Here is a 15,842-nt window from a genome sequence, read left to right on the forward strand (position 1 = left end):
TGTTCATCATATTCTGCATGGATGTAATTATGCTGTCAATTGTGTCACTGCATCCAGCTCAAGATCCCCAGCAATCTTCTACATTATTGGTCTGGATCCTCTTCCATTCCACTCAGAATTTCCTTGAGATATGTGATTCAACAAGGTATATAACTCAGCATATGTTTTCTCCAAAGCTTGCCCACCTACCGAAGAATCAAGAAGAATCTTGATATTGGGTTTCAAGCCTTCAATAAAGGAATGACCAACACATCATTAGTTTGGTGGTGATGAGGACATAAAATCAACAAGGATTTAAATCTATCCCAAGCTTGGTATAAATTTTGTCCTCCCTTTTATTTAAAACTTGAGATCTCACTCTTTAGCTTTGCTGTCTTGCCTGAGGGGAAAAACCTTATCAGAAATTTCTTTGCCAAATCATCCCATGTAGTGATTGAATTTGGTGGCTCAGATTTTGACCACTGCTTTGCCTCTCCCAAATAGAGAAAAGGAAAATAAAGTGACTCTCAAATTGTCTAGAGATACCCCTATAGGATTATATGTGTCACTAATCTCTAAAAAGTTCTTGATGTGGACTTGAGGATCTCATGCGGTAAGCCCATGAATTATCCATTTGTTTTCAAAAGATGCACCATGTTATGCTTGAGCTCGAATACCTCCAGCTACCAGTTTCTTGATACTGAAAGTAACATTAGTGGCGAGTGGGATTGCCACGTCGCATACTGTCATAGGTTACACTTCTTCCATAACCTCTTGCTCATGTTCAACTTGAGGTACGGGATATTGCTGAACCATCTGTCTCCTTTGTTGATGTAAGAATATTTGACTCAGCCAACGACTTTACAATCTCTCCATTTTTTCTTGTGTAGTAACAAAAGTTATCTGCAAGAAATGAAAGCTAACATCAAGTCGTCAACACTTATTACAAATAATTTACAAACTCAAAAATTAAATAATTGCTGATTTTAAGTTTTTCGGCAACAACGCCAAAAACTTATTGATCTAAAAAGCACACATAAGTGCACGTGATCAATCAAGTAATACAGTGACTCTTTCAAGCAGGAATATCGAACCCAAAGGACCTTACTTTAACAACTAATCAATTTCAAACACAATTAAATAAATATGCTAGTGCAAAAGAGTTGGAAAATTGGTTTGTTAAAACTAATGCTTATAAAATTAAGACTATTAATAAATACTAGCAGATGATCCAGTTTCACTGGAAAATTAAAATTAAGGAAGATTCTAGGGCTGCAACTATAAATAAGTTCAAGCATAAGATTTCTCACTTTGGTTTCCAACATGCCATTAGATTACTAATTTACAAGGTTAATTATACGATCATGGTCTCTTAACCTCTAATCACCAACCACAATTGGCAGTCTAACTATATAATTGAGCGAGGATAGACTTCAAACAACCATGGAGCTTTAAGCTATCATCTTGTCTATCAACCAAATGCAGTATATAGGTATATATAACAAGTATCCTATATACGAATCATTCTAAGATTTACCCTAGAACAAACACATTCCCTAGATTCCTTGTTCTATCCTCCTATTCATTTCCCGAGTTCAATGTGGATGATAAATTTATCCTAATGTTGGCCAGAGATTAAAATAGTAAGAGCTAGAATGTAAGAATAATTATATACAACAATCCATTTTCAACCAAAGCTATATAATATTACACCATTACTTATATCCACAACCCTAGAAAAGGGAAAATTAGCTACTCATCATTAAAATCAACATCCCAAATTATTTTATAAGAATTCAAGCAATTAATGAAATAAAAGAGTAGAGAATCAATAACCCTAGCAATCGTTCTTCTCTCTCTTGTTCATGTTCTATTACACCCCATACTTTTGTACCTTGGAACGCGTTCTTAAGTCTCTTAAGTTTTATGGAAGAATCGTAAGCCTCTTAAGTTTCTTAAGGTTTCCTAAAGTTTCTTAAAGCTTCTAAAAGCTTCTTAAGACTTCTTAAGATTATTAAGAGTTGGCATGTGAGACGGATAATCTATAACGCTATCAAACAACTCTATGGAAAGGAGAATGTGATACCCCATAGTAGAGAAAATTGAAAATAGAGTTATAAGAATCCAGAAGAAGTTGGAGATCGAATGATGAGTCATAGGACACGACTTATTTACGTAAGCTACCAACTTGGAAATCTTACATACTTAAGCTACTGGAGTACATACCAAGCTTACGTAGCAAGGATTACATAGATTTGTAAAGTAAGATGAGATGACGAACCCACGAGGGGGAGAAGAGAGTGCCACATAGCAGCATGAGAGAGTGCCACCTGACAAAAGCTGGAGAAATGGCGGTGGACCCGCGCATGCCACATGGAAGCCTATGATTGGAGGAAAGGGGTGTGTTGTCCCAATGAGGGCTTGACACGTGTCATTACTTAGGGCTTGACACATGTCACCACTTAGGGCTTGACATGTGTCACTACTTAGGGGTTGACACATATTACCCCACTTAGGAGGACTATATATATATATGTATTATGACTTGTTAAAGTTCCATACTTATCTAGAAAATTCAAGAACAAGAAAGAAGAGAAGAGAAGAAACTAGAGAGGGAGAGAGCCACGGTTTTGGAAGGAAAAAAAGGTGAGTTCTTCGATTTCATTCCACGAATTAATTATCTAGGGTGTACCACGATGTTATGACGGTATTATTAATTAAAATTTATGATTTGGATTATCCCAAAACATTAGCAAACTGCCACAAAGTTTTAGGCATGCTAAAAGAACTTCGGAGGCAAGTTTCGATGAGTTTGACAAGTTTCGAGAAAGGTAAGGGCTTCCCTTTCAAATTGGAATTTATGATGATTTTATGAGGTATATTAAATGTCTTAGATAAGGTTGTAAGTGGAAAAGTTGCATAAGAATGTTTGACGTTAGAAAAAAACTAAATTGAAGTGGTTGTAGCTAAATTGAAGTTGAGTAGTGGGTTGTCGTTGTGGTGCTGCAGGTGCAGCTGTTTGGGTTGTGTGTTGCAGGAATTTAAAGTGTTTTAAAAAAGGTTTGGGTTCTTCTGGTTTCAGCCAAATGACCCTCCATTTGGTATGGTTAAAGATTTTGTGAAATAAAGATTAAAACCTCTATTATCGTATCGTAGTTTTGAGCTAGGTGTTTGGAGTTGTATTGTGTAATGTTGAGGTGGTTTACTTGTATATATTCTTCTGTTTGTTATTTTTGGTATGGTTGTTGATACGTTGGTCTAGTTTAAATCTCGGGGATGTTGAAGTTACAGGAGAAATGATGCCCGATTTTCGATAGCATCGGAACTAGTAACAAACTAGTCAAGGGTAATGCATAAGGAAATGACTCCTATTAGTACTTGGTTGTAGAGTGGGATATTAGAAAGTGAAAGGTTATTAATATTAGTATTACTTTCATGTCAAATAGGTTAAGGAGGTACAAGAACAAGAAATAAGAGAAGAGAAGAAACTAGAGAGGGAGAGAGCCACGGTTTTGGAAGGAAACAAAAGGTGAGTTCTTCGATTTTGCTCTGTGAATTAATTATCTAGGGTGTACCATGATGTTATTAAGGTGTTAGTAATGAAAATTTATGGTTTGGATAATCCCAAAACATTAACAAATAGCCACGAAGTTTTAGGCACGCTAAAGGGACTTCCGAGGCAAGTTTCGACGAGTTTGACGAGTTTCGGGCAAGGTAAGGGATTTTCTTTCAAATTGGAGTTTATGATGTTGTTATGATGTATACTACATGTCTTAAATAAGGTTTGAAGTGGAAAAATTATATAAGGATGCTTGACGTTAGAAACAAACTAAATTGAAGTGATTGTAGCTAAATCGAAGTCGAGTATAGGGTTGTCGTTGTGGTGCTGTGGGTGAAGCTTGTTGTGTTTCGTGTTGCAGGGATTTAAAGTATTTTAAAAAGGGTGTGGGTGCTTCTGTTTGAATCCACACGACCCTCCGTTTGGTATGGTTAAAGATTTTGTAAAATAAAGATTAAAAACTCTATTTTCGTATTGTAGTTTGGAGCTAGTTGTTTGGAGTTGTATTGTGTAGTGTTGAGGTGGTTTACTTGTATATATGCTTCTGGTTGTTGTTTTTGGTATAGTTTTTGATACTATGGTCTTGTTGAAATCTCGGGAATGCTAAAGTTAAAGGAGAAATGCTGCCCGATTTTCGATAGCATCGGAACTAGTAACAAACTAGTCGAGGGTAATGGATAAGGAAATGACTCCTATTAGTACTTGGTTGTAGAGTGGGATATTAGAAAGTGAAAGGCTATTAATATTAGTATTACTTTCATGTCAAATAGGTTAAGGAGATATCAAGGCAAGCTGAATTTCAATTAATCCCGAAAAAGGTATGTGAAGCTTTCTCTTGGCATGTCTTTGGCATAAGTATGTGAAACTATACTTCTTTTGTTTTGGCATATCTTAGCCTTAAGTGATTGATATACAAAATGTATGGATAATTCAATTCATAGAACCCCAATTATGACTCATAAGTCTTATTCACTTCTCGATTGTAGAATTCTTATACTAGTTGAGTTATTGCCTCTCAAGGCTTCTATATGATGGAGAGTAGTAAGTATGTGAAGTTATCTCCTTTCGTTTGGCATGTTTTGGCATAAGTACGTAGAGCTACCTTTATTTCCTCTTTATATGTCTTTGATATAAGTTTGGTGCTATGATGGTAAGGTAATGCAATGATAAGGTTATGATACTGAGCCCATGATGGGCCGGGTACGATATATGTAAATGATGACCCCTTAAGGAAAAGTAGAGGCTAGGTAAAGCTTATTCTTTGTCTTCCTTTGGCATGTCCTAATTGTAAGTAAAATATGATACGAGCTCTGTGGTAAATCCACTTTTAAGTCCTAAATGTAATTCGTATCTCTTATTCACTTCTGAATGTCAAACTCATGTAGTAAGTTGAGCTACTTTCCTTGAAATCTATAGGTTGAGAAGTACTGGATGCACAAGCTCCTAGTCCTAAGGACTATGTGACGACGGATATCACTGATTTTATGAACTGTTAGTATTACTTTAGTACATGTCTAGGGTCCCCGAGGTCCTAAGTGATATAGGCCTCTATGGCATTTAAAAGGCACTCGAGATGGCTACACTACTATTCTGGTCCTCGAACGATAGCTTAATCTTCTTACATTGTCGAGTCTCTGATAATGATTTAGATTGTATATAGTTACTCACTACTTTATTCGTGTGTACTGTAATACATCTTTCACCGAGTCCCAGGCCAGCTATAATATAATTATTATTATATGGTATATGGATTATTCCAAACATTTCTCGGCATTACTATATGACATGTGGATCGGACCGAACGTTCCTCGGCATTTCTATATGATACGTGGATCAGACTAAATGTTCCTCGGAGTTACTATATGATATGTGAATCAGGCCGTCATTCCTCGACATTATTATACAATGTGCGGATTAGGTCGTACGTTCCTCGGCATGTACTTACTATATACATAGATCGGGCTGTACGTTCCACAGCGCTAATAATATATATGTGTTTATGATGACTGAATGATGTAAAGGTACACCGAGCCCCCTAATGGGCCGGGCACAGTACGTGATAGTAATATGTATGACTTTCTTTTATACGATGTGAGTACAGTAAATGGTTAAATTTTATACTTGCCCCTACATCCCTACGCGAACTATAATTTCCTTATGATTTCTATGCTTTACATACTCAGTACATATGTCGTACTAAACCTCCTTTTTCGGGGGGGCTGTGTTTATGCCTGCAGGTATAGATACATACCATTGCGATCTGTCAGCGTATGAGTTCCACTAAGCAGTTCAGAAGCATTTCATTGTGCCGGAGCTTAGTTTTGGTATTAACCCTCGATGTATATATTTATTTGTTAATGGGTACGGTGAAGGCCCTATCCCGCCTTATATTACTGTTCTTACTCTTAGATGTCTGTGGACATGTATGTGGGTTGTGTATCGGTTGTATATGCATGTATGTACCATGGTGCCTATTATAAGCCTCGTCGGCTTATAGGTTATCCTTTCTATTGATGTGATATAACTTAAATAGGGGAAAGATTTGCTTACAGATAACAGGGATATATGCGAGTGCCCAGTTTGGGCACCCATCACGGCCTACGAGATTGGGTCGTGACAAAAGTGGTATCAGAGTGGTCTTTACTTGGAATGTCTATAGACCGTGTCTACTAGAGTCTTGTTTATCGGTGTGTTGTGCACCACATCTATAAACAAGAGGCTACAGGACATTTAGGATGTTATCTTCCTTTTTTTTAGATCGTGCGATAGAGCCTAGCCATAGGACATGAAATTCCTTTTTCTAACCTTTGGTTTCAGCTGAAGAACGATATCGACAGAAGAAAATGACGGATGATATTGGAAGCTACCTAGTATATAGGTAAGTAATGGTGTGAAGGAGGCATGCTGGATAAGGTAAGAAGATTGAAATATGATTGAAATGTAAAGTCGAAGATTGAAGGGAAAAGTAGATAGGAAAGTGTAACGGGTGCAGTTCGAATTGGACATACGAGGTAAGTCCACTATTTTATACTATTGTTGATATTGGGCGCCCTGTGTGGCGGTGATATGAATATATATACGTTGGCCCTGTGAGGCATTTTTGTGAGGCATTTTTGGTATTTCCTGAGTGCAGGTTTGGAATAGTAAGGAATATAGAGGAAACTCTGCCGATGTTTTTTAAAAAATAAATAGAGAATGGGATATAAGGTTGTAGTATATCTTGAGAGATTGTATCCACGGTAACAATAAGATCCAACTAAACTAGGAGTACAACTGACTTTAGGAAATAAGTAAATTGCGGTATGGGTGGTAATTAGAAGGTCGATACTGATATGGTGAGAAGAATGGTAATGGATATGAACGTCTTAAGACTGCCTGTGAGGTATTAAGGATGAGAATGATGAGGAAGTATAAGGGGGTTAAGTACGCTTGCTCCACTAGGTGGAATTAGTCCAGAGTAAGGATCGTGAATAAAGGTTAAGAAATATTACCCCCCGAGATTGACTATGAGCAAAAAATAGTGTGAATATAATGAGGATCATCATAAAAGTACGTAGGGCCTATTAACGAAGTAACTAAAGAATGTGATTGTGAGTAAGATTAGGAGTCAGCATCCAGTACACGATAAGGATGAAAGTGCATGAAGCAGAAAGGGATATTGTGTATATGTACCTCCATCGTGGAAAATAGTAAGACCCCTCAAGGATGAGGGAGGTAGCTCTTCAAGACCATTGATGCATTGCGAGTCCATTAAGATGAACAAGTGATATTCACGTGTTTATAGTAAAGCTAGAAACACGTGTCATCAGAGTATAATTACCCCCGAATAGAGAATTGGACATGATTATAAGTACTAGTGACGTACTGATTGGGATGAAGGAAATGCGGCTTCGGCTAAACTATTACATTAGTTATATGACTCGAGTACTAGTACTTGGACTAGATTGCGTACTAGTTATTGAGAATTCTGAGCACCCCATGGTTATATTAAGGTTTTTTTACAGGGGCAACCTAAAGTATAAATGAGTTAACAGAAGGTGTAGACATGGTGCAGTATGTCAAATGTGTTGGAACAGAGTCATATATGTATTAACAGTTGAAAATAAACAGAGGATGACATGGGTAAACCCTAAAGGATGGAAGTGGACAAGAGAAATACAAGCGTGAGAGGAAATCAAATAACACTGTCATATGTTGACAGGACCGCTTAAATTTCAAGCAACATCCCATACTGGCAAGAGTTAGCAAGAGCTCAAGGCCAATAATAAATAGATAGAAGCCGCGGTATCTGAGACCATGCGAAGAATCATAGGTGTCTATAGAAAGGGGTGAATACAATAAGAGAGTAGGACTGAGCAAACTAAGGGCCGCAAAAAGGGTAGTAGGGCCGTGTTTGAGTAAAGATTAAATATGGCAACAACGTCATTGGTCGCTGATATCGGGACGTATAAGTAGTAAGGAGAATAGAAAATCTCCTACAGTAGGAAAATAAGGAGACCAAAGAGTACGTAAAGGAAGAAAAGAAAGAAGTATGACAAAATAGCGTTAGCATGAGCAAGTCCTAGTGTGAAGTCGATATGTAAAGCAAGATGGGCCAGGAGACGAAAAGACTGCGTTTACCTCATACTAGTGGTATAAGAGTAGTTGTGCAACCTATGAATAGTTATATACAATATAAGACCAAGTAGAGGAGTACATGATGAAAACGAGTTATGATATTTAGCAGATGTTATAAAGGAATATGAAGAGAAGTTTAATCAAATGGCCAAAAAGGACACAGTCATGGTTGAATTAAAAATCTACCACGACACTATTTGTAAGAGAGAAGAAGAGAGGGCAAGGCAAAACATGAAGACTATCGAGAATATGCTAAGGTAAATCTTGGGCTAAGATGAGTGCCTTCACACATTATTGCAAAGATGGCAATGGAATGTGACACGAGGACTTCCAGGGGGGTCACCCATCCTAGTACTACACTCGCCCAAGCACATTTAACTTCAAAATTTTGGTGGGATCCAGTGCGTTAGTGCTGCTATGATTGCACGAGATGGGAGAATCCGAACTTGCGGCAAAACAATGATACGAGATTATGTACCTAGAGTGCTATAATTTACGATAAGGGAATTGTAAAAGCGCTTAAGCAAAACAAGTAGAATTAGCCGATTACTAACAGATGGCACACTTGTATGCCACTGTTATTCAATATAATACTAGTTAATGATAAGGCAAACCACGAAACGGCTATACAGGTCATTGTGTGAGGGGACTTCAACACAACTTGGTATCCAACTCTGATGGGCAAAAAGCAAAACCCAAAAGGCGAGGGTACCGGTTGATGTCATCTAAAGAAAGCAAGAAGTAATATACGAGGTCGAAGATTCCATAACACGACCTTGGATACAAGACTCACTTTGCACTCCCTGGACAAAAAATTCTATATGGAATGTTATCCGCAGATTAACAAGATCAGCCCATGTTCCTTCAATCAAGGACTACCTGTCCAGTCAAGATTGTGTAAAATTATAGGTCAAGAGGGTGGTGATACTTTACAGAGTTCCCATAGCTATTGTCTTAAATGAAGAAGCCCGAGTTATAGTTAACTATTGAAGATCAGTCCAAGAAGAGATTGGGAAGACAAATAGGTCTTCGTACACCATTGTACCCTCAGATCAAAGGATAGACTAAGCTTACTAGCTAAACACTAGAAGAGGTGTTGCGAGCCTATACGGTTGAGTCCAAAGGTAGCTTGGATAATTGCCTACTACCTGTCAAGAGCATTTACTACATAAACTATCATTCTAGTCTCCAGATGGCCCCGGAAGAGACTTGGTATGACAAAAAGAGTAGGTCATCAATTGGTGGGTTGATGTTGGTAAAACGCAACTAATGGGACTAGGCGTGGTTCAATAAGCCGTCGAGAAGGTAAAGCTTATTCAGGAGAGAGTGTTAGCAGCTCAGAGTCAACAGAAGTCATACGTAGGTAATCGATGTTGACTTCTAGAGTTTCAAGTTAATGATTGGGCATTTCCGAAGGTACCCCCCACAGAGAAAGTAATGAGATCCAGCAGGAAAGGGGACCTTAGTCCTAGATAGATTGACCTTATCAGATCCTCTACTAAATAGGCAAGGTTGCCTACGAGCTGGACTTAACAGCGAATCTGGAAGCGGTATATCCAGTCTTCCATGTATCAATGCTTTGCAAGTATGTTAGTAATCCAACCCGAGTATATCCCATAGAGAGTATCCAGGTCATAGAGGATTTATCCTATGAGAAGCAACCTATCGCCATCCTGGGTTGGTGAAGTAGAAGATTGTGAACTAAGGACGTAGCTTTCGTCAAGGTATTGTGGTGAAATAAAAATCATGAAGAGATGACCTGGGAAGCGGAGGAGGAAATGAAATGCAGGTATCTATACCTACCCCTTATGCTACAGGTAATCCCAAACTTTGGGAATCTGACAGTGATGGATCGATGAAAGTATAGATTATTGCAATAGAATAGATAAACTCTCTATATAGTCTGTATAAGATCTTGAGGAAGGTTTTGGTTCACATTCAAGAATGAATGTTTTAAAGGGGGATAGGATGTTACACCCCGTACTTTTGTACCTTGGAACGCATTCTTAAGTCTCTTGAAAGGCTCTTAAGTTTCATGGAAGGATCGTAAGCCTCTTAAGTTTCTTAAAGTTTCCTAAAGTTTCTTAAAGCTTCTAAAAGCTTCTTAAGACTTCTTGAGAACTCTTAATCTTCTTAAGAGTTGCCATTTGAGCCGGATAATCTATAATGCTATCAAACAACTCTAAGGAAAGGAGAATGCGATACCCCATAGTAGAGAAGATTGGAAATAGAGTTATAAGAATTTGGAAGAATTTGGAGACTAAATGATGAGTCGTAGGACACGACTTATTTACGTAAGCTACCAACTTGGAAATCTTATATACTTAACCTACTAGATTACATACCAATCTTACGTAGAAAGGATTACATAGGTTCATAAAGTAAAATGAGATTACAAACTCACGAGGGGGAGAAGAAAGTGCCACGTGGCAGCATAAGAGTGCCACATGGTAGAATGAGAGTGCCATGTGGAAGCATGAGAGAGTTCCACATGACAGAAGCCATAGCAAGTGTGGTGGAACCCCCACATGCCACGTGGCAGCATGTGATTGGAGGAAAGAGGTGTGTTGGCCCAATGAGTGATTGACACATGTCACCACTTAGGGGTTGACACGTATCACCCCTTAGAGGTTAACACGTATCACCCCTCTTAGGTGGACTATATATATATATGTGTCTTATGACTTATTAAAGTTCCATACTTATCTAGAAAATTCAAGAACAAGAAAGAAGAGAAGAGAAGAAACTAGAGAGGGAGAGAGCTACGATTTTGGAAGGAAAAAAAGGTGAGTTCTTCGATTTCATTCCATAAATTAATTATCTAGGGTGTACCAAGATGTTATGAAGGTGTTATTAATTAAAAGTTATGGTTTGGATCATCCCAAAACATTAGCAAACAGCCACGAAGTTTTAGGCATGCTAAAGGAACTTCGGAGGTAAGTTTCGATGAGTTTGACGAGTTTTGGGAAAGGTAAGGGCTTTCCTTTCAAATTGGAGTTTATGATGATTTTATGAGGTATATTAAATGTCTTAAATAAGGTTTGAATTTGAAAAGTTGCATAAGGATGCTTGAAGTTAGAAAAAAACTAAATTGAAGTGGTTGTAGCTAAATTGAAGTTGAGTAGTGGGTTGTCGTTGTGGTGCTGCGGGAGCAGCTTTTTGGGTTGAGTGATGCGGGACTTTAAAGTATTTTAAAAAGGGTTTGGGTTCTTTTGGTTTCAGCCAAACGAACCTCCAATTGGTATGGTTAAAGATTTTGTGAAATAAAGATTAAAACCTCTGTTATCATATCGTAGTTTTGAGCTAGTTGTTTGGACTTGTATTGTGTAATGTTGAGGTGGTTTACTTGTATATATTCTTTTGGTTGTTCTTTTTGGTATGGTTGTTGATACTTTGGTCTAGTTTAAATCTCGGGGATGTTGAAGTTACAGGAGAAATGCTGCCCGATTTTTGGTAGCATCGGAACGAGTAACAAACTAGTCGAGGGTAATGGATAAGGAAATGAATCCTATTAGTACTTGGTTGTAGAGTGGGATATTGGACAGTAAAAGGCTATTACTCTTAGTATTACTTTTATGTCAAATAGGTTAAGGAGGTATCAAGGCAAGTCGGATTTCAATTATTCCTAAAAAAGGTATGTGAAGCTTTCTCTTGGCATGTCTTCGGTAGAAGTATGTGAAGCTATCCTTCTTTTCTTTTGGCATGTCTTAGCCTTAAGTGATTGATATATGAAATGTGGGGATAATTCCATTCATAGAACCCCAAGTATGACTCATAAGTCTTATTCACTTCTCGATGGTAGAATTCCTATACTAGTTGAGTTATTGCCTCTCAAGGCTTCTATATGGTGGATAGTAGTAAGTATGTGAAGTTATCTCCTTTATCTTGGCATGTTTTGGCATAAGTACATCGATATACCCTTATTTCCTCTTGATATGTATTTGACATAAGTGTGGTTCTATGATGGTAAGGTAATGCAATAATAAGGTTATGATACCGAGCCCTTGACGGGCCGGGTATGATATATGTAAATGATGACTCCTTTAGGAAAAGTAGAGGCTAGGTAAAGCTTATTCTTTCTCTTTATTTGGCATGTCCTAATTGTAAGTAAAATGTGATATGAGCTCTGGGGTAACTCCACTTTTAAGTCCTAAATATAATTTGTATCTCTTATTCACTTCTGAATGTCAAACTCTTGTAGTAAGTTGAACTACTTTCTTTGAACTCCATAGGTTGAGAAGTACTGGATGGACAAGCTCCTAGTCCTAAGGACTATGTGATGATGGGTATCCCTGATTCTATGAACAGTTAGTATTACTTTAGAACATGTATAGGGTCCCCGAGGTCCTTATTGATATAGGCCTCAATGACATTTAGAAGGCACTCGAGATGGCTACACTACTATTCTGGTCCTCAAACAATAGCATAATCTTTTTACATTGTTGAGTCTCTGATAATGATTTAGATTGTATATGGTTACTCACTACTTTATTCGTGTGTACTATAATACATCTTTCATCGAGTCTCGGGCCGGATATAATATAATTATTATTATATAATATATGGATCATGCCGAACATTCCTCGGCATTACTATATGATATGTGGATCAGACCGAATGTTCCTCAGCATCACTATATAATACATGGATCGGATCGAACATTCCTCGACATTACTATATGATATGTGGATCGATCCATCATTCCTCGATATTATTATATGATGTGCGGATCGGGTCATACGTTCCTCAGCATGTACTTACTATATTTATGGATCGGGCTGTATATTCCACAACGCTAATAATATATATGTGCTTATGATGACAGAATGATGTAGATGGTAAACCCAGACCCCTACCGGGCTGGGCACAGTACATGATGGTAATATGTATGACTTTCTTTTATACGATGCGAGTACAGTAAATGGTTAAATATTATACTTTCCCCCTGCATCCCTACGCCAACTGTAATTTCCTTATGATGTATTTGCTTTACATACTCAGTACATATGTTGTACTGACCCCCCTTTCTCGGGCGAGGGGCTGCATTCATGCCCACAGGTACAGATACACACCTTGAGGATCCGTCAGCGTAGGAGTTCCACTCAACAGTTCAGAAGCGCTCCATAGTGCCAGAGCCTAGTTTTGGTATTAACCCTCGATATATATATTTATTTGTTCACGGGTACGATGGAGGCCTTGTCCTGCCTTATGTTACTGTTCTTACTCTTAGAGGTCTGTAGACATGTATGCGGATTGTGTATGGGTTGTATATGCATGTATGTACCATGGTGCCTGTGATAAGACTCACCGGCTTATAGATTATCCTACCTGTTGATGTGCTATAACTTAAACAGAGGAAACATTTACTTACAGATAGCAGGGATATATTCGTGCCCAATTTGGACACCCGTCATGGCCTATGGAATTGGGTCGTGATATGTTATCTAAAATAAAAGACTAAATAATATTTAATTAATACAATTGGGCTATTTATAGAGTCTAAAAAAATGACGCGATCAAATTTAAGGTGTCAGGTCTGCGTCACAGTCTTGCTCCCTCGTTTGAGATCTGAAAAATTCTAGCATTCTCCATGACGCGGCCTTAACAAGGACTCCATTGTTTAAGGAATCGATGCCAATTATAACTTCCTAGGTTTGCGATGTAAAACTTCTTCTATATTCCCTTTTTCACTTGGCTTTAGCCTTTTTTTCTCGTCTCTCGCGTCCTTCTTGAGCGTGATTTTTGTTCTTCTCCTTTTTTTTATCTTCTTTTACCCAGATTTCATTGTACAAAATCTCTTATCACATTTGTTAGCCCAAATTACATAAATATACCAAAAAATAATCAATGACAAGGATTTTTCTCTCAAACTTAGCTAAAATTACGGGTTGAACATGGTAAATGGGCATACAAATACGTCCAAGATCAAAGGGATTCACGGACCATGCAGTGACTTCCAAAACCAAGGCTTCAGGGAATTCCCTGATTTTTTCTAAGTGTTGGTACCATGTAAAACACCATGGACTATGATGAAGTTCATGGTTTGTAATGCCTTCCGTGATCTTACACTTAGTGAAATCTCAGATATAGAGACAACAGGTCTCCACCACAGGATGTGAAGTGAATTACGGTTCGTGGTGAAGGTCGTCATCCCCAACCTCACACTAGTCTGCCATTGTCGAACCTCTTAGAATTTCAAACTCAATACCCAACACTCACATTCAGTCACCTTTAGCACATTTAACCACACAATTAGTTTAACACTCATTAGTAGCTCATGTTTCATCTATTAGAAGCAAGGATTAACCAACAAGTCAAGTTATCAATCACACCATTCCCACATAATTTTCACAATAGTGGATACACCTAATTCAATTACCCCAAGTAATTAAGCACACATGAGCACCACCACGACCTAACCCTCAATTCACATCAAACCAAAGGAGTTCAAGGGTATACTAACTTTCTCAATTTCTTGACACTATTTGATCATTACAGAGAATGGAGATGGACGAGTATGGGGTTTTAGACTTCATAATACACTAGTATCAATTCAAATCAATGGGAGTGTGAGGGGTTGGTGCAAAACTTGGGATCAAAGGTTTTTTTTCTTTGCTTTATAGTGGAGATGATGGGAATGGCCCATATTTGTGTGGAAATAGGTAAAAAACAAATTACCCTATGCAATAATTGGAATCTAGTAAAAATTGGGTTAGGCATAAAATTAATTAGCTACTTTGGTTTCACGCTTGTGATGATTGCTCGTGAAGAGGACCATGAGCCGTATTTCCCTTCGTGGTTCTAGACTTCGAGAAAAAGATGAAAAATCTAACCTAGGGTTCATGGAAGGATAAATAGTTCGTGAAGCTCATCACGGGGTGTAAACCCTATCGTGAACCTGAAGCTCATTTAGCATATATCCATCATGCCTCTTCACCACGGGTTGTGGTGCCCTATATAGTCCTTATAGGTGCCCGTGGTGGAGTGCCTTGTCCAATTTTTTAGTTTTTTCTCCTCTTTTGCAAACTTGAACTCACAGAACAGATCGTGACACTATAAAAACATAAGCAAATTTGACCTATCTATTAAGAATACAATCCTTAAGTTGTTTCCCAAGTAGCACTTGATTTAACATCACAGCACGATGTTGGTCACTTTACTATTCAAATTTGCCTCCCATGCAACACCTGATTTAATGTCGCGACATGAACCAGGTGACTTGACCATTTAGTTTTCATCAAAATGGAGCTTCTCGACTGATCTTGATTCCTCATTGGTTCGCAAGTATAGATTGACACACTGTCAATTTACCTTGAACTTACGCCCATATTGTGCTTCGATCTCAAGTGAATTATGTGGGAACACTCTTGATATAGTTAAAGGGCCAGACCACTTGGACTTTAACTTATTTGGAAACAATCTCACTCTAGAGTTGAACAATAACACAATCACAAGGATAGAACTCTCGCTTCTCGATATGCTGATCATGATATAACTTCATGCACTCTCTATATAGAGATTCTCTCTCATATGCTCTTAGAAGGAACTCATTTATCTCATTCATCTGCTCCAACCTCATAATTGTAGCTTCTCTCCATTTGAGATTTAGTTTCTTTTGTGCCCATAATACCTTGTGTTCTAGCTCCTCAATCAAATGATATGCCTTTCCAAAAAATAATTGATATGG

General features: G+C 38.0%; 1 non-coding gene and 1 pseudogene across 1 annotated transcript; one reads left to right on the plus strand and one right to left on the minus strand.

The window, feature by feature from the left end:
- The first annotated feature begins 261 nt into the window (after positions 1-261).
- On the plus strand, positions 262-368 carry LOC129883777 (small nucleolar RNA R71). Its single transcript, XR_008765928.1, has one exon. It is a non-coding gene; the product is annotated as a small nucleolar RNA R71 (small nucleolar RNA).
- An 8,097-nt stretch (positions 369-8,465) lies between these two features.
- On the minus strand, positions 8,466-8,584 carry LOC129883820 (5S ribosomal RNA; annotated as a pseudogene).
- Between the last annotated feature and the right edge of the window lie 7,258 nt (positions 8,585-15,842).

This window comes from Solanum dulcamara, chromosome 3 (genome assembly GCF_947179165.1).
Source record: "Solanum dulcamara chromosome 3, daSolDulc1.2, whole genome shotgun sequence".
Classification (NCBI taxonomy): domain Eukaryota; kingdom Viridiplantae; phylum Streptophyta; class Magnoliopsida; order Solanales; family Solanaceae; genus Solanum; species Solanum dulcamara.